The 17,733-nt window shown below is 41.0% G+C and overlaps 1 protein-coding gene and 1 long non-coding RNA gene across 28 annotated transcripts in view; one reads left to right on the forward strand and one right to left on the reverse strand.

Moving 5' to 3' along the window:
• The window catches only part of LOC145664324 (uncharacterized), a 1,583,153-nt gene that overhangs the window by 1,340,965 nt on the left and 224,455 nt on the right, over window positions 1-17,733 (reverse strand). For all 25 annotated transcript variants that reach the window (XM_081730946.1, XM_081730945.1, XM_081730944.1 and 22 more), the window contains exon 8: window positions 13,724-13,838. The gene's annotated coding sequence lies outside the window, so the exon portion shown is untranslated. The remainder of the gene's footprint in view (window positions 1-13,723; window positions 13,839-17,733) is intronic.
• Window positions 1-17,733, forward strand: part of LOC145664335 (uncharacterized) — a 580,590-nt gene that overhangs the window by 122,009 nt on the left and 440,848 nt on the right. The gene's annotated exons all lie outside the window — the stretch shown is intronic.

Below are 17,733 nucleotides of genomic sequence, written 5' to 3' on the forward strand. Positions count from 1 at the left end.
TAAAGATAATTTTGCACAAACTAAGGAAGATGGCACCCATTTCCTTTAAGGATATCCAAATTTCCTTGTCCTCTGTGATTTATATGATTCAGAAATATCGTGTGTATTCATTTCATATTTAAAATTTAATTCGACGTACATTTGCTGTAGCGTGTACTTTCTCTCGGTTTCTCGACAGGCGTATTTCTCCAGATTGAACTCGTGAATAAAGAGTGAATTAACTTTGATCTTAGTGGAAATGTATCATGATACCTTTCATACTGAGATACGAAGCTGTAGTGCGCGTCACGCGAGTGCCTGTGCTCCTGACATCTTTTCGTGTTTTCGTGAAAATATAAACTGTTATTCCCCACATCTTAAATAAACATTGAAATAAACATTTATTACAGTGTTTGCGAACATTTAAGTGCTGTGACGAACTCTAGTGACTGTGAAAGTGCGGTGCAGTGTGCATGTTGCATGCGTAGCTAGCAGTTGAGTTGGTAGTTAGCAACAAAGCACGGCAGCACTATAACCGCCATTTCGAAGGAAGGAGAAGGAAGGTTATCTTGACTAATTTATCGAATCTGAGTACCAGGTAAAATACCTTTGCCTCTTATTTGATGTGGGATTCATTTGACGTGAGAACATTTGTGGTAATTGGTGAATCAACAACTGTCGTTGACCCTTGTGTGTAAGTGTTATGTTTTTGGGTTCTGAGGTGTATGTGTGTAATTTTTATTTGTAGTGCTGTTTTATTTGATGTGTTTCCTTTGCTCCTTCTTATGATTTCATGCCTGGTGTTCGGTTAGGCGTAGCGATTGGTTGAGGGTGGTGAGTGGACGAGATGCCCAAGATAAGATGTTAAGGTGGCTGAGGTCTAGCATAAATTTGACGATATGCTGGTACTTGTCCAATGTGGTTGAGGATGTCATGTGGTGAATTCTGAAGCGAATTCCAGAAAGTTCTCCTGCCTTTACAAATGACTTCGTCGAGGTATGGGAGGTCAAGGTCTTCATGTATCTGTGCGATACGGGTGTCACGGGAGTGACCAGTAATTTGACGGGCTGCGAAGTTTTGTACTATCTGCAGTTTGGCGCGGTATGAGCGAGCTGCATGATGCCATACTGGGCTTGCGTATAACATTAATGAGCGTATCATCATACAGTAGATGTGTTTCTTCGTGTCCAAAGTCAATTGAGGTGATCGAAGTAGACAAGATAATCTGCCAAGTCGCTGACGAGCACGGAGAGCGAGAGATAGGAGATGTTGGCGGAAAGTAAGTTTCCGGTCTAACTGGAGTCCTAAGTACTTTGTAGATGTAACTTGTTGTAGTTGTTGGCCATGAAAGGTTAGGTGAACAGGAATGTCGGATCGATGTTTTGAGAAAACTATGACAGCAGTTTTTTCAGGATTAATACCTATTCGCCATCGCGTGGTCCAATCTTCGATGCGATTAAGGTGACGTTGCACCCATAGTTGAGTAAACTTGATGTTTCTACTAGAAGCGAACAGAGCCGCATCATCTGCAAATGTTGAAGTAAAGGTGTTCAAGGTCGTCGGAAAGTCTGCAGTGTACAGGATATAAAGTAGCGGCGACAAACACGAACCCTGTGGAACGCCTGCCTCTATTTGTAGGATCTCCGAGTATGTGGATTCGTGACGGACTTGAAATCGACGATTTTCAAGGAACGCCTGGATGACAGCTATGAGATGAGGTGGAACATCAAATTTATGCAGTTTATACAAAAGACCATCATGCCAGACTCTGTCGAAAGCTCGTGCAACGTCTAAGAATACTGCTGTTACCACCTCTCGGTCGTTTAGGCTCTGGATGATTCTCTCAGTGACTCTCGTGAGTTGAGCTGTTGTGCTGAATACTGGTCTGAATGCAAACTGGTGTGGAGGTATCAGTTGATGTTCTTCAACAAAGTGTAACAGTCTTCTATGAAGCAGACGTTCTATTACTTTACTCAAGTGGCTGAGCAGGCTTATCGGCCGATAATTCTGTGGGAAGAGAGGGTTTTTCCCAGTCTTCGGTAACATGCATATGGTAGCTAGCTTCCATGATTGTGGGTAGTATCCTAATTTCAGTATGGCGTTGAAGATCCTGCACAATAAGACAGTTAGTTTCCTCGGAGCTTTCTTCAATGCTAGTGGCGAAATGTGATCTGGTCCTGCTGCTTTATGACTTTGGAGCTTCTTGATTACTGTGGAGATTTCTTGAGGTTTGCTGAGCAGGTTAGGGGCGAGATCTGGAGGTGGAGCTCTAGTTCTTAGATAACGGTGTACCCTTCGAATGTGGTGTTCGTCTATGTGTTCGAAGTTTGGTTGAAACTGATTTTCCAGTTGTTGAGCGAAGGTGTTAGCTTTTCCTTCAGAATCGAAGACAAGTCCTCTGGGTCCGTGGAGCGGTTGCGTATGTTTAGGGCCTGGGGATGAGAGACTGCGAACCAGACGCCAGAAATGATGATTAGCTGTGGAGTAAGAGCGGAGGCGATTGTTCCATTGAACTTCCTGAATACGGTGTAGACGTAATTTCAATTTCCAAGATAGGAAGTTGTATAAGGATTTGAATGCAGGATGACGCAGCTGTTGCCATTTCTTCCGAGCCCATCTCTTGAATGCAGCTATGATAGCAGTGCGATGATCATCATTTGAGGTTGGCGTAGTACTTCGGACAGAGGTGGTTGCTATATGATATGCACTTGATATGGCTGCAGTAAGTTGAGCGATAGCATCTTCTAGTTCTTCAGGTGTATTAAGAGGAATTCGTAGGTCGATGAGTTCTTTCAGTTGAATGCAGTAAGCGTCCCAATCTGTTTTGCAGATTAATGGAAGGCGAGTATTGGGAGTGGTGTAATCCTGTTGGATGGTGAGAAGAACTGGATTATGGTCTGAGTTCAAGGCTGAGATCGACACTGGGTCTTCAGTTACTGTGACATTCATGTAGAGGACTGTGTCCAGAATATCCGGAGTTCCTCGTCCTCTTGGAAAGTACGTAGGTTCCGTTGGTGCAGATGCTTGAAAATCTAGGTTATCAAGGTGAGCTTCGATGGTGATTCCAGTCGTGTTGTTCACGTGTGAGTGCCAGGCGGCATGCTTTGCATTCAGGTCTCCCCCTATTAAGACTCGTGGACCTAAAAGACGAAGTTTGCGTAGGTCTTCGAGTTCTATGCGACGTCGAGGTTGCTTGTATGCGGAGACTATGATAAGAGGTTCGTCTGGTGAAAGTAAGCGTATAATTGTGACTTCAAGTGAGTCCAGTTGTGGAGGATTGATGAGTTCATACGGAATGCTATGTTTTAATACTATTGCTGTGCCGCCGTTATTCGTTGGCCGGTCTGTGCGTAGTACTGTATAGTTGCGGATTTTCCAGTTGGTTGGTGGTTTTAAAAAAGTCTCTTGGAGAAGTGCTATATCTACTTGGTGTTCGGTCAGGAAATGTTGAAATTCAAGCCTTTGAGATGCAACACCGTTGGCATTCCAATAGCATATCTTGAGGTGGTGTCTTGAGGATTTAGTCTGTACCATTATCTATGATGTCAACTAATATCTCTACAAGTGCAGTGATCTTGTCGAAGTGGTCAGTGGCTGTTTTTACTTTGCGTAGTCCAGACTTAAGTTTCTGAAGAATGATTGACAAGTTGAGGTCTTTAAATAGTTGTAGAATTTCCTTAATAGAGGATCCAAGACTGGATTCTTCCGTGGGTTCAGTGGTGGTGCGAGAATCTTGATGAGGTGTGGTGTATCTTGAAGTGGTGGACGATGAGTCTTGTGCTTGTCTTTTCGGTAGAGATGGGAAATTCTTTTCTGTGGAAGGCGGTGGAGGGGGCACAATTGGTTTTGGAGGTGTGGCCTGTTTTTGTTTTGCTCGGCGTTGACGTTCTAATTCAAAAACTTTGCAGCCTCTGTAATTAGCGGGATGATCTTCTCCACAATTTGCGCAGCGTGCAGGAGTAGTTCGGGTTTTCTTTGGGCAGTCGATGGTCAGGTGGTTTTGAGAGCATTTCAAGCATCTTGGTTTTGCATGGCAAGTACTTTGAGAGTGCCCCAGGCGTTGACATCTGTAGCACTGCAGAAAGTCGCTGGGTTTATATGGTTGTACAGTTACACGGTAGCACAACAAGAACAGTTTTGTTCAGCAAGTTGCGTGGCCCCGAGACGACAGAAACCAAGAACCTGCTTCTGATTGGTCGGAGAGACGCAGGTGCGAGAGCCAATCAGAAGCCAGCATTCGCTAGCAGCACACACAAAAGAGCAGGACCATCGTCAACTAGCTCAGTTGCCCGCTGGAGCGGGAGCCCGGCTCATAGGCTGGGGAAAAATAAAAATTAGGTCCTGTTCCCATAAATAATAAAAGATCCCAGCAATACGGCTAAAAGAAAAACTGGCCGCTAGGAGCTCGTCCAATACGTTCCTAGACAGCGTTTAGACGTCAGCCAAGAAATGAAACAAAACACTCAGGTCGCCCCCCCCCCCCAAGAAGCAGTGATCCACATACCAACCAAGTGCCTCCCGTCAGGAAACCACCCGCAGGACCGGAAACAAGCCTTGCGAAACAACTAAAAGCTATGAGTTTTAGTAACTTAGGCTCTGTTCAACGCCGCAGAACAACCCGTCAGGCTAAATTGGTTCCTATGAGTCTCGAGGAACTCCACGCCCTCACGGCTCAAACCACTTCTACCCCTCACATGAACGAAACAGCTGACAGTGCAACCGTCCACGCGGATGCCCCCCAGATCCAAGATCAGTCCATCGAGATGGCAGGGTCCAGTGATGAAGAATACGACCCTACCGATAGCGCAGGAGAGTTCCAACACCCCAAGAAGAAAGCGAAAAGAAGACCAGAAAGTAGCATTACGCCACCTGTTGAATTCAGGAACTCTTTCTCGGCGCTGGACACCACCAACGACCCATCCAACGCTGGGGGTGGTCAAACACCCACCGAATATGAAGAAGAAAATCCGGAGGACACCGTCCGCAGCAGGAAGATACCCCCCCTCTTCATATATGACGTCCAGAAAAGACATACTTTCATAAAAACGCTAACCGCAAACTGCAAGGATCCCTACAAAATTCTGCAACCGAGTGCATACATAAAAATCCACTGCACCACCTGGCGCGACTTTGAAATGATGGAAGCCTTCTGCATCCAGACCGGACAATCATTTGCCACAGAACTTCCGAAACAAACACGCCCAATCAAAGTAGTCATCCGGAAGATGCCACTCGACACTCCAACGGCTGACATACTACAGGACTTGAAGGACCAGGGGTTCACCCCAACCAATGTGGTCCAGATGAGGGGACGCAGTGACCCGTCTGGCAACAGGCCCCTGTTTCCGCTCTTCCTTGTTACTTTACCCAAGGACCCAACGAACAACAAGATTTACGATCTCAAGTACCTTCTTAGTTACAGAGTGGCAGTGGAACCCTACAAGGGTCAGTCAATTCTCCAATGCTACCGATGCCAACGAGTAGGGCACACCACGCAAACATGCAGGGCGACCCCTCGCTGCATCAAATGCGAAGAATCCCATCTCTCCACGGAATGTCCGAAGAAAACGAGGGACACTCCGGCAAAATGTTGTAACTGCGGAGGCGAACACCCCGCCAACTACATGGGCTGTCCCATGCTCAAGGCGGCCAAAGCCAAGAGGAAACAGCCAACCCAACCACCAGCTAAGTCGGACCCTCCCTCAAAATCTGATACCAGCCGCAGAAGAAACAACGCTACATCTTACGCAGGAGCAGTCACGCCGGAAGACAAGAACAACACCAACCAGAAAACCAGGAGGCCCCCCAACCAAGAAACAAAGAAAAATCAAACAACCCAGGACAACTCCCAATCCAGAGAAGAAGACACCGAGGACAAACGCACTGAACCATCATTGGCAGACACATTCAAAGAGATCCGAGAACTCTTCTCGGGCCTCAATCTTCGTTCAATGCTAGAAAAGCTGCGAGTAGGACTCCGGATGGTGAAAGAAACGACAGACCCACTAAGCAAAATCACCATCATGTTTGAGGTAGTCGCGTCCATCCTTGACGATGGCACCGACTAAAAGAAGAATCAACAGACAAGTCAAAGTGCTGCACTGGAACGCAGAAGGAATCCAAAAGAAGAAGAACAACCTGGAGGACTTTCTCCGCAGAGAAGAAGTGGACATAGCCCTATTGTCAGAGACCTACCTAAAACCACACCTTACCCTAAAAATCCGCAACTACTCCACCATCCGTACCGACCGTCCCGACCGACCCCTTGGAGGAACAGCAATTCTAATCAAAAACAGTATCCCGTACGACCCTCTCCCTCTACCACCTCTACAATCCCTGGAAGCTACAGGGATCACCCTCCACTCAGCTAATGGACCGATAATAATAATAGCAGCCTACAAGCCTCACAACAACAACCTCAACGCAACAGATCTGCAAGCCCTGCGACAGCTAGGACACCGGATTCTACTAGGGGGAGACCTCAACAGTAAACATCCGGCGTGGAACTCCAATGTGTCAAACGCAAACGGAAGGATCCTCCACCACGCTCTCACCACCATAGACTTCACTCCCACGGCTCCAACGGAACCCACGCATTATCCCAGAAACGGCGGAATGCCTGATGTACTGGACATGGTACTGACAGCGAACCTGGCAATCCTAGGTGTACCTCAGGTTATCCACGGCCTCGACTCGGATCATCTACCCGTTCTACAAACGATCGCAATCAGCTACCACTTCACAACTCGAACCCTTCCAACTCTGTGCACAACAGACTGGGACCAGTACAGATCCTTGCTCAGCGACATGTTAGATCCACGCCGGATAATTGAAACAACGGAAGACATAGAGGCCACCACTGCGTCCCTGACCGCAGCCATCAACTCAGCCATAGCCATCGCCTCAACCACCTCAACAACGACTCATCCATCACACCAGACCACTCCAGAAGAACGACGCACCTCAGCCTTGATCCACTTGAAGCGTTGGGCCCGGAAGCAGTGGCAACGTACCAGAATTCCCCAGTTCAAAACACTTTGGAACCACCTAGTATCCAGAGTCAGGAAAAGGCTCCTTCGAATCAAAATCAGAAACTGGAACCTCCACCTCCAGGAGCTAGATGCACCCAGCAGGCAATTCTGGAAGTTAGTGAAAAACATCACAAGACCAGAAGCAAACTCCAGAACACTCACACTTCAAACTCCACAAGGAACAATACACGAACCGGAAGAACAGGCAGAACTTTTCGCCCAGACCCTGGAAACCACCTTCCAGATCAACGCTACCAACACGCCAGCAACCACCACTGCAGCAGTACATAGATCCTACCACCTCTCCCGAATAGAAGACCCACCTCCTCCAGAAGCCCTCACAACACCGCGGGAGATACAAGCAATCATCAAGAGGATCAATGCACACCGGGCTCCAGGTCAAGACCGAGTGACGCCGCAAGCACTGAAGCACCTCCCGAGAAAGGCCCTGGTCCTACTCTGTAAGTTGTGCAACGCCATTATGAGAACCGGACACTACCCAGAAGCCTGGAAAGAAGCAAAAGTCATAATGCTGGCCAAACCAGGAAAGAAAAGATCAAACCCGGCCAACTACCGCCCTATCAGCCTGCTCTCGCATACCAGCAAGGTGTTTGAAAGAGTACTACAGAGCAGACTTCAGCAATTCATAGAAGATCATGACATCATCCCGGACCACCAGTTCGGCTTCAGGAAAGGACACTGCGCGGATCAGCAGCTGGTACGGGTGGTAGAGAAGATATGTGACAGATTCAACGAGGGAGGCCACACCTTGGGGCTTTTTCTCGACATAGAAAAAGCATTCGACAAGGTGTGGCACGAAGGCCTCTTTCACAAGATGATGCTCCAGGGCACTCCGCACTACCTTCTGAGAATCATCAAATCCTTTCTTCAAGGAAGAACCTTTCGTGTTGCCCATGCAGGACACCTAACACCCTCCAGACCTATCCTAGCAGGAGTCCCCCAAGGATCCTGCCTATCCCCAACCCTCTACGCCATGTACACGGCGGACATTCCCACAACCCCCAACACAGCGGTAGCAACATTCGCAGACGACACGGCAATCTTTGCCAGCCATGGAAACATCAGATACGCTGAACTATACCTCAGACGACACGCCGAACTTCTCCACCGATGGTCTGAAGAGTGGAAGATCAAAGTCAGCGAACAGAAGACCTCAGTAGTAAACTTCACAAGAAACAGAAGAAGGGTTCACGTCAGAATCACCATGGCTGGAACACCCCTCCAGAACCGAGATGATGCCAAATACCTCGGAATAATACTGGACAGGAAACTTACATTTGCTCACCACATACATTCCATCGCCAAGAAAGCCAGTCAACGCCATCAAGCCTTGCTACCGCTACTCCTCTCCCCATCCCTCACCCTGAAAACCAAACGCCATATATATCAGATGAGCATTCGTCCCATCCTGATGTATGCCCACCCTGCATGGCAACACGCAGCAAAAACGCACCTCAGCCAACTACAAGTCATCCAGAACAGAGTAGCCAGGGCTATCACTGGACACTCAAGAGACACTCGCCTCGAGCAAATACATGAAGATTTGGAACTCCCATTTCTACATGACTACAGAATTCACAGATCAGCCAACTTCTGGAGGACAATCAGAGCCTCACCACACCAACACATAGCCACCATAGGAACGGCCAACCCAAGAAGACGAACTTACAAGATGCCGCACCCCTAAAACGCACAACCACTAAACTGACATAGGAACAGCAAAAGAGGAGCGCGACAGTTGCGTCCTCTCTCACAACAAATACGCACGCAAAACGAACGACAGTCAACAACACAAATGGAAGGCAAGGGCCCAAGCCCGGTACTTAAATCAACCACAAAAACCGCCAAGAAATCTCTGCTCTCTGCTCTGCTCTGCTCTGATACCTTTCAAATAGAAAATCATCATTAATTTCTTAAGTATGAAATACCAGTAATTGTTCTAAGATGGAGCAGAAGTAGATACAGCTGGCATGCTTAAAGAGATTTCGTTTAGCGTAGTCATAAACACATAATACTTGTACTTAAGTATGTATCGAGTCTACGAATATTTTCGGAAGGAATGGCATAACAGTTCAACGTAACTGATGCGTTAACTCAGCTGTATCCATGTAGGCTTAATGGACCATATTAAAATTGTAATTTGTTATATTAAGAATATGTTCCCTAACGGAGTTTTCGATTATTGATATAACCAATTACAATTTTAATGTTCCATTAAGCCATCACGTTACAACAATAATAATGAAATAATAATTTACTTATGAAATACGACCAAAATCGCCTGAGTCGTTTTTGAGAAAGTAGCCTGAAAAGTAATCATCGCCAACAGAGAACTAATCATTATCATTTTCCTCGTAAGGGATAATTTATTCAATGTAAAGTTATTAATAAAATACTTATGCATTTATGAAATATGAATAAAATACCTTGCGTCATTTTTGAGAGAATCGTCCGAAAAAAAAAAAAAAAAAAAAACTCAACCCCAAGAATAAACTATTCCTCGTAACTTTTGAAAGGCCAAATGAATTTATGCCATATTGTCATGTTGTTTATGAAATACGAACAAAATCACATGAGTCATTTTTGGGAAAATTATCCGAAAGAAAAAAATCACTCCAAGAATAAATTAGATCTCAAATTTTGCTAAAGAAAGGACTTATACTACATGATACTTTTTTTTTTTTTTTTTGCAAATTGATTATGAAATATAAATAAAATCGTTACAGCCGTTTTTGATAAAATCGATTTTTTATTTTTACTGTTAAGTAAACTACCCTTACTTTTAGGGATAGGAAGAACATCCCAAAAAGCCTGGAAGATTATATAAAAACTAGGGATGGGCAAAACCGGTTTTTATAAAAACTGGAAACCGGTTTCTAGAAAAACCGACATTTCTTTTCGTTTTTTCCAAAACCGGTTTCGGTGAGAACGTTTGGAAAACACATAAAACTATTTCACTGGAAACGGAATGGGTTTCCAGAGAACAACGAAACACTATTCTGGTCAGAAATAGACTAAATTTTGGAAAAATCCGGAACTAGTTTTGAAGAAAACCGAAACCAGATCCGATGAAAAACCGAAACCGGTTTTTAGAAAAACCGAAAACCGAAAAACTGGTTTTTGTGCCCACCACTAATAAAAATCTTAAATTTAAAAAGATGAGGGTCCATAAGGGTGGCAGTCCAGCAGCCAGTAACACTTCTGTATGCAAGTCATTGCAGGGAGGAAATTATTGTTGAATTGGTTAATTGGATGCATAAGAAGGATAAAAATATTGGGTGGACACTCTTCGCCCCCACTTTTTCAGGAATGACGTCATTCAAAATGGCTGCCTGATAACCATGATATGGCCTAAAGTATCCAAATGAAACGTCCTAGGCACCTAAAAATGAAGTAAATCTACCAGAATTTGCTCCCTGCCTTGACTTGGAGTTCATGTATATATGTAGATCAGTATGGTATATATAGATTAATACAGTGTGTCCGTAAAGTCATGGTGCACATTTGACCGGTCATAGGAAAGCAACAAAAGAAGATATAAATATGAAATCTTCACCAAATAAAAGGAAAACTACCCAAATTTCAGTAGTGTGATGTGCAAGTGTGTGTGTACACAGGTGATGATGTAATATTACGAACTGCGCAGCAGCGGAGCAGCCCATGGCCGCGCCAGTCGAGATGTGGACGGTACAGCGGAAAGTTCAGTGTGTTCTGTGGCTTGCTAAATTCGAATCCGTGACCAAAGTGTAACGTGAGTATCATCGCGTCGCGTATACAAGGAAATATCATCACATAGGAATAACATTACTTGGTGGGGTAAGCAATTTGTTGGACAAACCCCTTTCTGGTAGACCATCAGTAAGTGACGAGTCTGTAGAGGCTATATGACAGAGCTATCTAAGGAGCCCTAAAATCTGTGCATGCATGTGCTCGACAATTACACTTAAGCAAGACTACAGCTCATAAGGTGTTAAAGAAACGTTTTTCGGGTTACAAGTGCAGCTGTTGGACGCTGTCAAACCGGCATATAGATCCAAACGATTCGCGTTTACTACAGATATGTTTTGTGAGATCAGCAATGATGAACGATTGGTTCAGAAGATTGTGTTTAGCGAGAAGTGACATGTCCTGTCTGTGGATATGTTCATCACTATAACGTCCGAATATGGACTGCTGAAAATCCTCGTGCCTGCGCAGAGTACGAACATAACACACCTAAAGTGAACGTGTGGTGTGGCCCGATGCGTGATAAAGTGATAATCCCATTTTTCTTTGCGGAGCAAACTGTGACGCAAACAATTACCTTGACATTTTGCAACTGTATGCAATGCCACAATATCCAGAAGATGTCATCTTTGAACACGACGGCGTTCCTCCACACTATGCCGACATTGTTCGTGAGTTTCTGGATACAGCAGTGGATAGACAGGGGTTTTGTCAAGCCATGGCCACCACGATCCCCGGATCTGCGCCCTTAGACTTTGGTAATGGTAATATTTCAATTTATGATTTAGTCACTCAAGTTGCTGGTGGCTGATGAAGCCAAGGAGCAAATTCTCAATATTTGCTTTATAGGTGATGAAATATGATGAGTACAAATTAAAACGTTAGGTTGAGAAGACTGGTCGTACCTGCGGTACCATAAACCACGCAAAATTGGCAACATTTCGTCCAGGAAAGAAAGTAATTACTAACAGTGGAGAAAAACAAAAATGTTCCAATATCAAATCAAAAGCTGCAATAAACAAGATCACTGAAATTGCTGAACCTCGAGGGTATTGACTTCAACAGCTATTCCACTATGAACTTTCTGATTCTAGTACACTTTTTGATGAACATGGACTTCTTGTAAAAGCAAAGCTCATTGATGCAGGAATTGGAATCTGTGCTAAACGAAGATGCCAAAGGTGCTATATGCCAGCTCGATGACAGCACTTGCTTTATCATTGATGCAATGAACTGTTCAGGAAGGTGGTAACAAAATACATTTGGAGATGTACCTATTCCTTATTCTACATACACATTATCTATTTCTTTACCAGCTGCAAGGGTGGACCATGTGTTTGACAACTACTTTGAATGTTCTCTTAAAGACTTTGAACGTATTCTTAGGCAAAAGAGTACTGTTGCTGATTTTGTAAAAATAACCTCAGCTGTTAGCTTACCAGAACAAATGGATAAATTATAGCTATCATCTTTAAATAAGTTACTTCAACAACTTATTAGCGATAGTTGTTAAAGTAAATTGATTAGTCAGCTAATGCACTGCAAATAAGGAGTCATAAATTAGCTACCATTGTGCATCTAGTGTGATCCGTTTTTTTTTTCAAACTAAATATTTCTCTCGTCTTAGGCGAGGCAAAAATTTCCCAAATTTAAATTTTGGTAGTATTTTACCATGCAAGAGATTAACGTGAACTATTCAAATTTACAAAAGTATATACCCGAGTAATAGAGAACAATTACCGAATTTTGTTTTCTTGACAATTTCCAAATTGAACGGGTGGGTCAATGTACTCCTCCCAAAATTTAAGAATGTCTCAAAATACTCATGGCAAATGTACCAAACCAAGACTATATATTCATCTATATAATCGTGTGTTATAATAATATCACATCTTATTAAATAAATAAGGGCAGAAAGTTCTTAACTTTTATTTATTTTGTTATTGCATTTTTTTAACAAATAACATGGATCATCCAAATTTAAAGGAGTGTATATATATATGCATCTTAGTCCTTGAGATAATTTAACAAATTTTAGGGTTGACGTCCAAATTTAAGTGGTGGTCCAATGTACCCCATTCAAAATTTACCATGGGATCATCAATGTACCCATGCTTTACGAAAGAGACAAATACCAATATACTTAATTGTATAACCACATAACGTGATATATATCTTCATCTTGATGAATCTTAAGGAAATACATTCAAAATGCGAACTGCACTTACATCATAGCTTATCAACGGTGTTATTATTTACTTTCTTATACTTTAAATTAATAAAGTTTTTCCATACGTCTTGATTATAAACAGTATTTAAATATGTTTCCCTACGAAACTTTGCCCATGTCCGAACTCCAAATTACATCACTCAGAAAACTAGGGATCCAAAAATTAGCGCACCATACTGCTTCATATTCATCACTGATCTCATGATGGTGTACCGGCGTGCTAAGTTTGGAAAGAATTAGCTGAGTTTCCTCTGTACAGTACGATATGCTTGTGAGTCCTTTAATTTATTTAAAAAATACAATTACGAATGAAAGAGCTTTATATATATATATATATATATATATATATATATATATATATATATATATATATATATATATATATATATATATATATATATATATATATATATATATATATATATATATATATATATATATATATATATATATATATATATATATATATATATATATATATATATATATATATATATATATTTGAAATGAGAAAATGCTTCATACGCAAGATTTATAAACTATATTGTAGGGGAAAATGAAAAAAAGACAAAATAAATAAATTTAAACAAAAAGTATTAAATCACGCAATATTTTTACCCCTTCCCCCAATAAAATTACATCGAATCCCAAAAAGAAGATATGAAATCACTCACGTCTTGCTCTTACTTATTTATTATTAGGTAAGTCACAATTAAATAAAGATATATTGTCTCACCTTACTATTTAATTGGAGTAAGATTTTTCTCCCTAATGTTGATTCATGTTTCCTAATTGTTATGATAATCTCTTCATTGTGAACATGTAAGTTGCAACTTTCAGGTGCTCCGACCCTAAAGTGAAACACAAAAGCAATCATATCAAAATAAGTAACATTTATGCTATTGAAACCAACTATCATGAGTTTTACTTACAGTAATAAACTAATAAATATTGTAATATCGTATGTAACCTGAAACAGAAATCACTTTATGCAACAAGCTTACAATGTAAAAGGAAATAAATTACACAATATGTATGAAAGTTTTAAAATTGCAAGGACTTTTCTTTGTTTCTGGAATAAATATTTAATTAATAATACTCGTAATATAGTATAGGGTAACACCTCTGCAAACAAGTACATAAAGTAATCTTTGAAAAACATTTTTTGGTTACGATTTTTGGCCAGAAACGGTTGTAGTGATTTAATTGCATTTGAAAAATTATTATACTATCAGCTAGTACATTTATTTTACAAATCTAATTATTCCACTAGTAATTTATCTTAAAGAGACCCAAAATCGGATTTATTTAAAAAAAAGAAAGAAAAGAAGCTGATCTTCGCTGTCAACTACAGTTTTTCACAATGGCGATCGTGTTGAAACGGAAAAGCCAAGTAACTATCCGTTTTGAATAGGAGAAGAAAGATCTAGATGAATAATGTTATTGCGACACTACTTTTTTTTTTTTTTTTTTTTTTTTTTTTTGCAGACGGTATAAATAAATTGAAGAACACGCTTGCCGTTGTCTATATTTTCCTGTTCTATAGCAATGAACGGTGAAATCTAAAAGGTTGATTTCTGCCACTTCCGGCTGTAATAGAGGGTTAACAGAGTTGACTAAACGTATTGTTGGGACAGCGAAATGATTCTAAAGAAACCGCTTTTCCCTGTCTCATACTGTTTTAGCTTAATGAAGGTCAATGTTGAAATCCGAAGTAATAGCAAACTTCTACCACTCAGCATTTCAGTGGAGAGATACTGGTGAAGATACTATCTTTTCTTAGGGTGCTGAATATATTTCAGAAAACAACCATTATTTTTCTTTGGCGATTGACATTGAAACCGCATTACTTTCTATCTCTTCCGGTCTAGGCAGCTGAATAACGAATGAGATTGAACCTATTTTTTGGAATCTTGATTTTATTCCATCAAAAAACCGCTACTCGATATCTCGTTTCGTTGCTGATCTGATACGTGTCAAAAGGCGAAAAGGCATAGACAGTCTAACATGGCCATTCTATAAGATTTCCAACCTGTACTTATGCCTTGCATAATTTCAAGTCTAAAAGTATAAGATAATTGAAAACGTAAATTTATGATACAATAATATGAAGACATTGACAGTTTATGGAATTATAGTACGGACTATAAGGCTGTACTAAATAATTACGAGTGGGGAAAGGAAATTTCTCACAGTTATCTGTAAACATGATACTGTTAGAATTCAGAATTACACTATGCAAAATTATCGAAAGTCTCACGGAAAGGCGATGTCCATCTGTCTGTCATCATGTAACAGGCAATGACGGTAAGGTATATCGATAAATGGTTTATTTGAAACAATTCAGCTTCCCAATAGCGAAAAGGCTCCGTCTCATCCGTTAATCCGTTAACCCTCTATCTAAATCGAATGTGCTAAAATGTAACTATTTCCAGTTTCAATGCTCATCGTTATAGAATAAAAACGGTAATAGATACATACAAGGGATATTTGGAATCCATTTATTGTCTCAGGAAAAGAAACAATTTTCATCCGATCTTTATTAAAACCGGAAGTGGCAGAAATTAACTACTACTTCCGCTTTCAATATTGGTCTCTATAAAACAAAACCGGTAAGAGCCAAAAAAAATTTTCATTTAAAAAAAATCCATTTAGTGTCCAAAAAATAGATTCAATTTACTCATAAATCCTCTAGTCAAACTGAAAGTAGCAGAAATTAACAATTTCTAATCGCCATAGAAAAAAAAACGGTAGAAGGTAGCGAAAACTGGTCTTTTGGAGTCAATTCAGCATTAGGAATAGATTCCATCTCATTTGTTAAGCCTCTACTCAAACCAAAGGGGTAGAAATTAACCATAGGCATTTCTAACACTGATTACCACAGAACAAATACAGTAACAAATAGTAATATTGGTTTCTGGATTCGATTCAGAATCTCAGGAAAAGATCATATTTATACGCTTTGGGGTGAAAAAAAAAAACAGTTTTAGATATTATTAAGAAGAGGAACAGAAAATAAGCTAAGACATTAGCTAAGAAGGAACTGTATCATGAGGGACATGCTAGAAGGTATTGTGGCAGGAAAGAGAGGGAGAAACCAAAGGATACTGCAATTAATAGACAATATCAAAATTTAAAAAAATCGCACGTGAAGACGAAGAGCTTAGCGGAAGACTGTGGTGCATAGAAGCTTCTCAGTTGCAGCAAGTGACCTGCCAATAATGGCATAATATCTATGATAATGATGATCTCTACTAAAATTGGAATTTACTACTACTTCAAGTTTAAATATTTATCTCTTTAGAGTAAAAACGGGAAAATATAGTGAAAAGCGGTTTTCCGGAACCGATTCAGGGTATCATCAATATGTTCAACGTATCCATTAATTTCTTGTCAAACCGGAAGTGGTATAAACCATTAACCATTTAAAGCACCAACGTTAATGAACATAAAACAAGTGCAAGCGAGGCAAGAGGTACCGAGAAGTGGTCTTTTGGAACCGATACAACGTCCCTAAAATAGATTTCCTTCCCTCCATTCGTTTATTCAAATCTGAAAATTGCCTACTGCTTCCGGTTGCAACATTTTTTTCGTAGATAAAAACAGTGCAGACAGGAAGAAGTAGTTTTTTGCAATCGATTAAGCGTCCGAAGAACAGGTTCTATTTTCGACTTCATTTCTTTAGTTCAACCGGAAGTTGTAGAAATCTGCTATCACATCTGGGTTGAATTTTGATCTTCATGTAGGAGTAACAAAAGCGGTAAGAGATAGTAACAAATTACCTTTCGATGTGCCTTCAGTGTACCAAAAATTAGTCCCAACCTTGAAATTATTCCTGTATTAAAACTTATTCCGGTAAAGTTAAGGATTTATGACGACAAGTTTCTGTATTGAATTCACATAGTTTGGAAATTGGGTTAACTACGCAAATGGCGGCCCCAAAATACAAAATTTAAGGAGAAATGAACAGAATCAGGCGAAATGTAAAAATAAGAGTAACAAACGTTAGAAATGTCATCACTGTAGGATGACTAATAATGGAGAAAACATAAGTTAAGCTGTGAACTATATATGTTCGCGGATTGATGCGATACACCAAGGTAAGGAGGCAGTAAAGCGTAATCTGACAATGTTTCAAACCCACTGTGTTATTAACTAACTTAAGATATGTATGCTGCTGTAATGGAGGAAAAGCAAGCGGTTAGATTTACATTGAAGTTGCACTGCAAGAGCGTGATATCACTTCGTATTATCATGGGGGTCAAGGTGGAACAAAACGAGCCCTGCGGGGCTTCTAACCCCCTTCGCTCACTGACGCTCGCTCTGCTATGTTTCGTAACGTGAGTAAATCGCTTTTTTTTTTAAATCAATAAAGTTGTATGTGCAAATTGGACTAAATACCATGTGACATTACGTCACGCTCGGGTGGTGCAATTTTATGGAGAAGGAAGACAGGTATTTAATCGGCCCCATTGTTTTAGTTTTTTATGAAAAGCGCGTAGTTTGCAACATTTAATAGTTCCAAGGTACTAATTTTGCGCAGTAACACTTATACTGATGCAGATGGATAGAGGAAAGAACAAAAGAAGCATGCAAATAAGAAATATTTATGATTAATAGTGAATAGTAAAAGCTAGAAATGAACAAGGGTAAGGTATATGAAAGTAAGAACGGTAATTTGTAATACAACGTAGAAAACAGATTCATGTGGGTTGTATCCGAGACCGCCGTCTGAAGCAGTTTAGC

Source organism: Thermobia domestica, chromosome 11 (genome assembly GCF_964235325.1).
Source record: "Thermobia domestica chromosome 11, izTheDome1.hap1.1, whole genome shotgun sequence".
Classification (NCBI taxonomy): Eukaryota; Metazoa; Arthropoda; class Insecta; order Zygentoma; family Lepismatidae; genus Thermobia; species Thermobia domestica.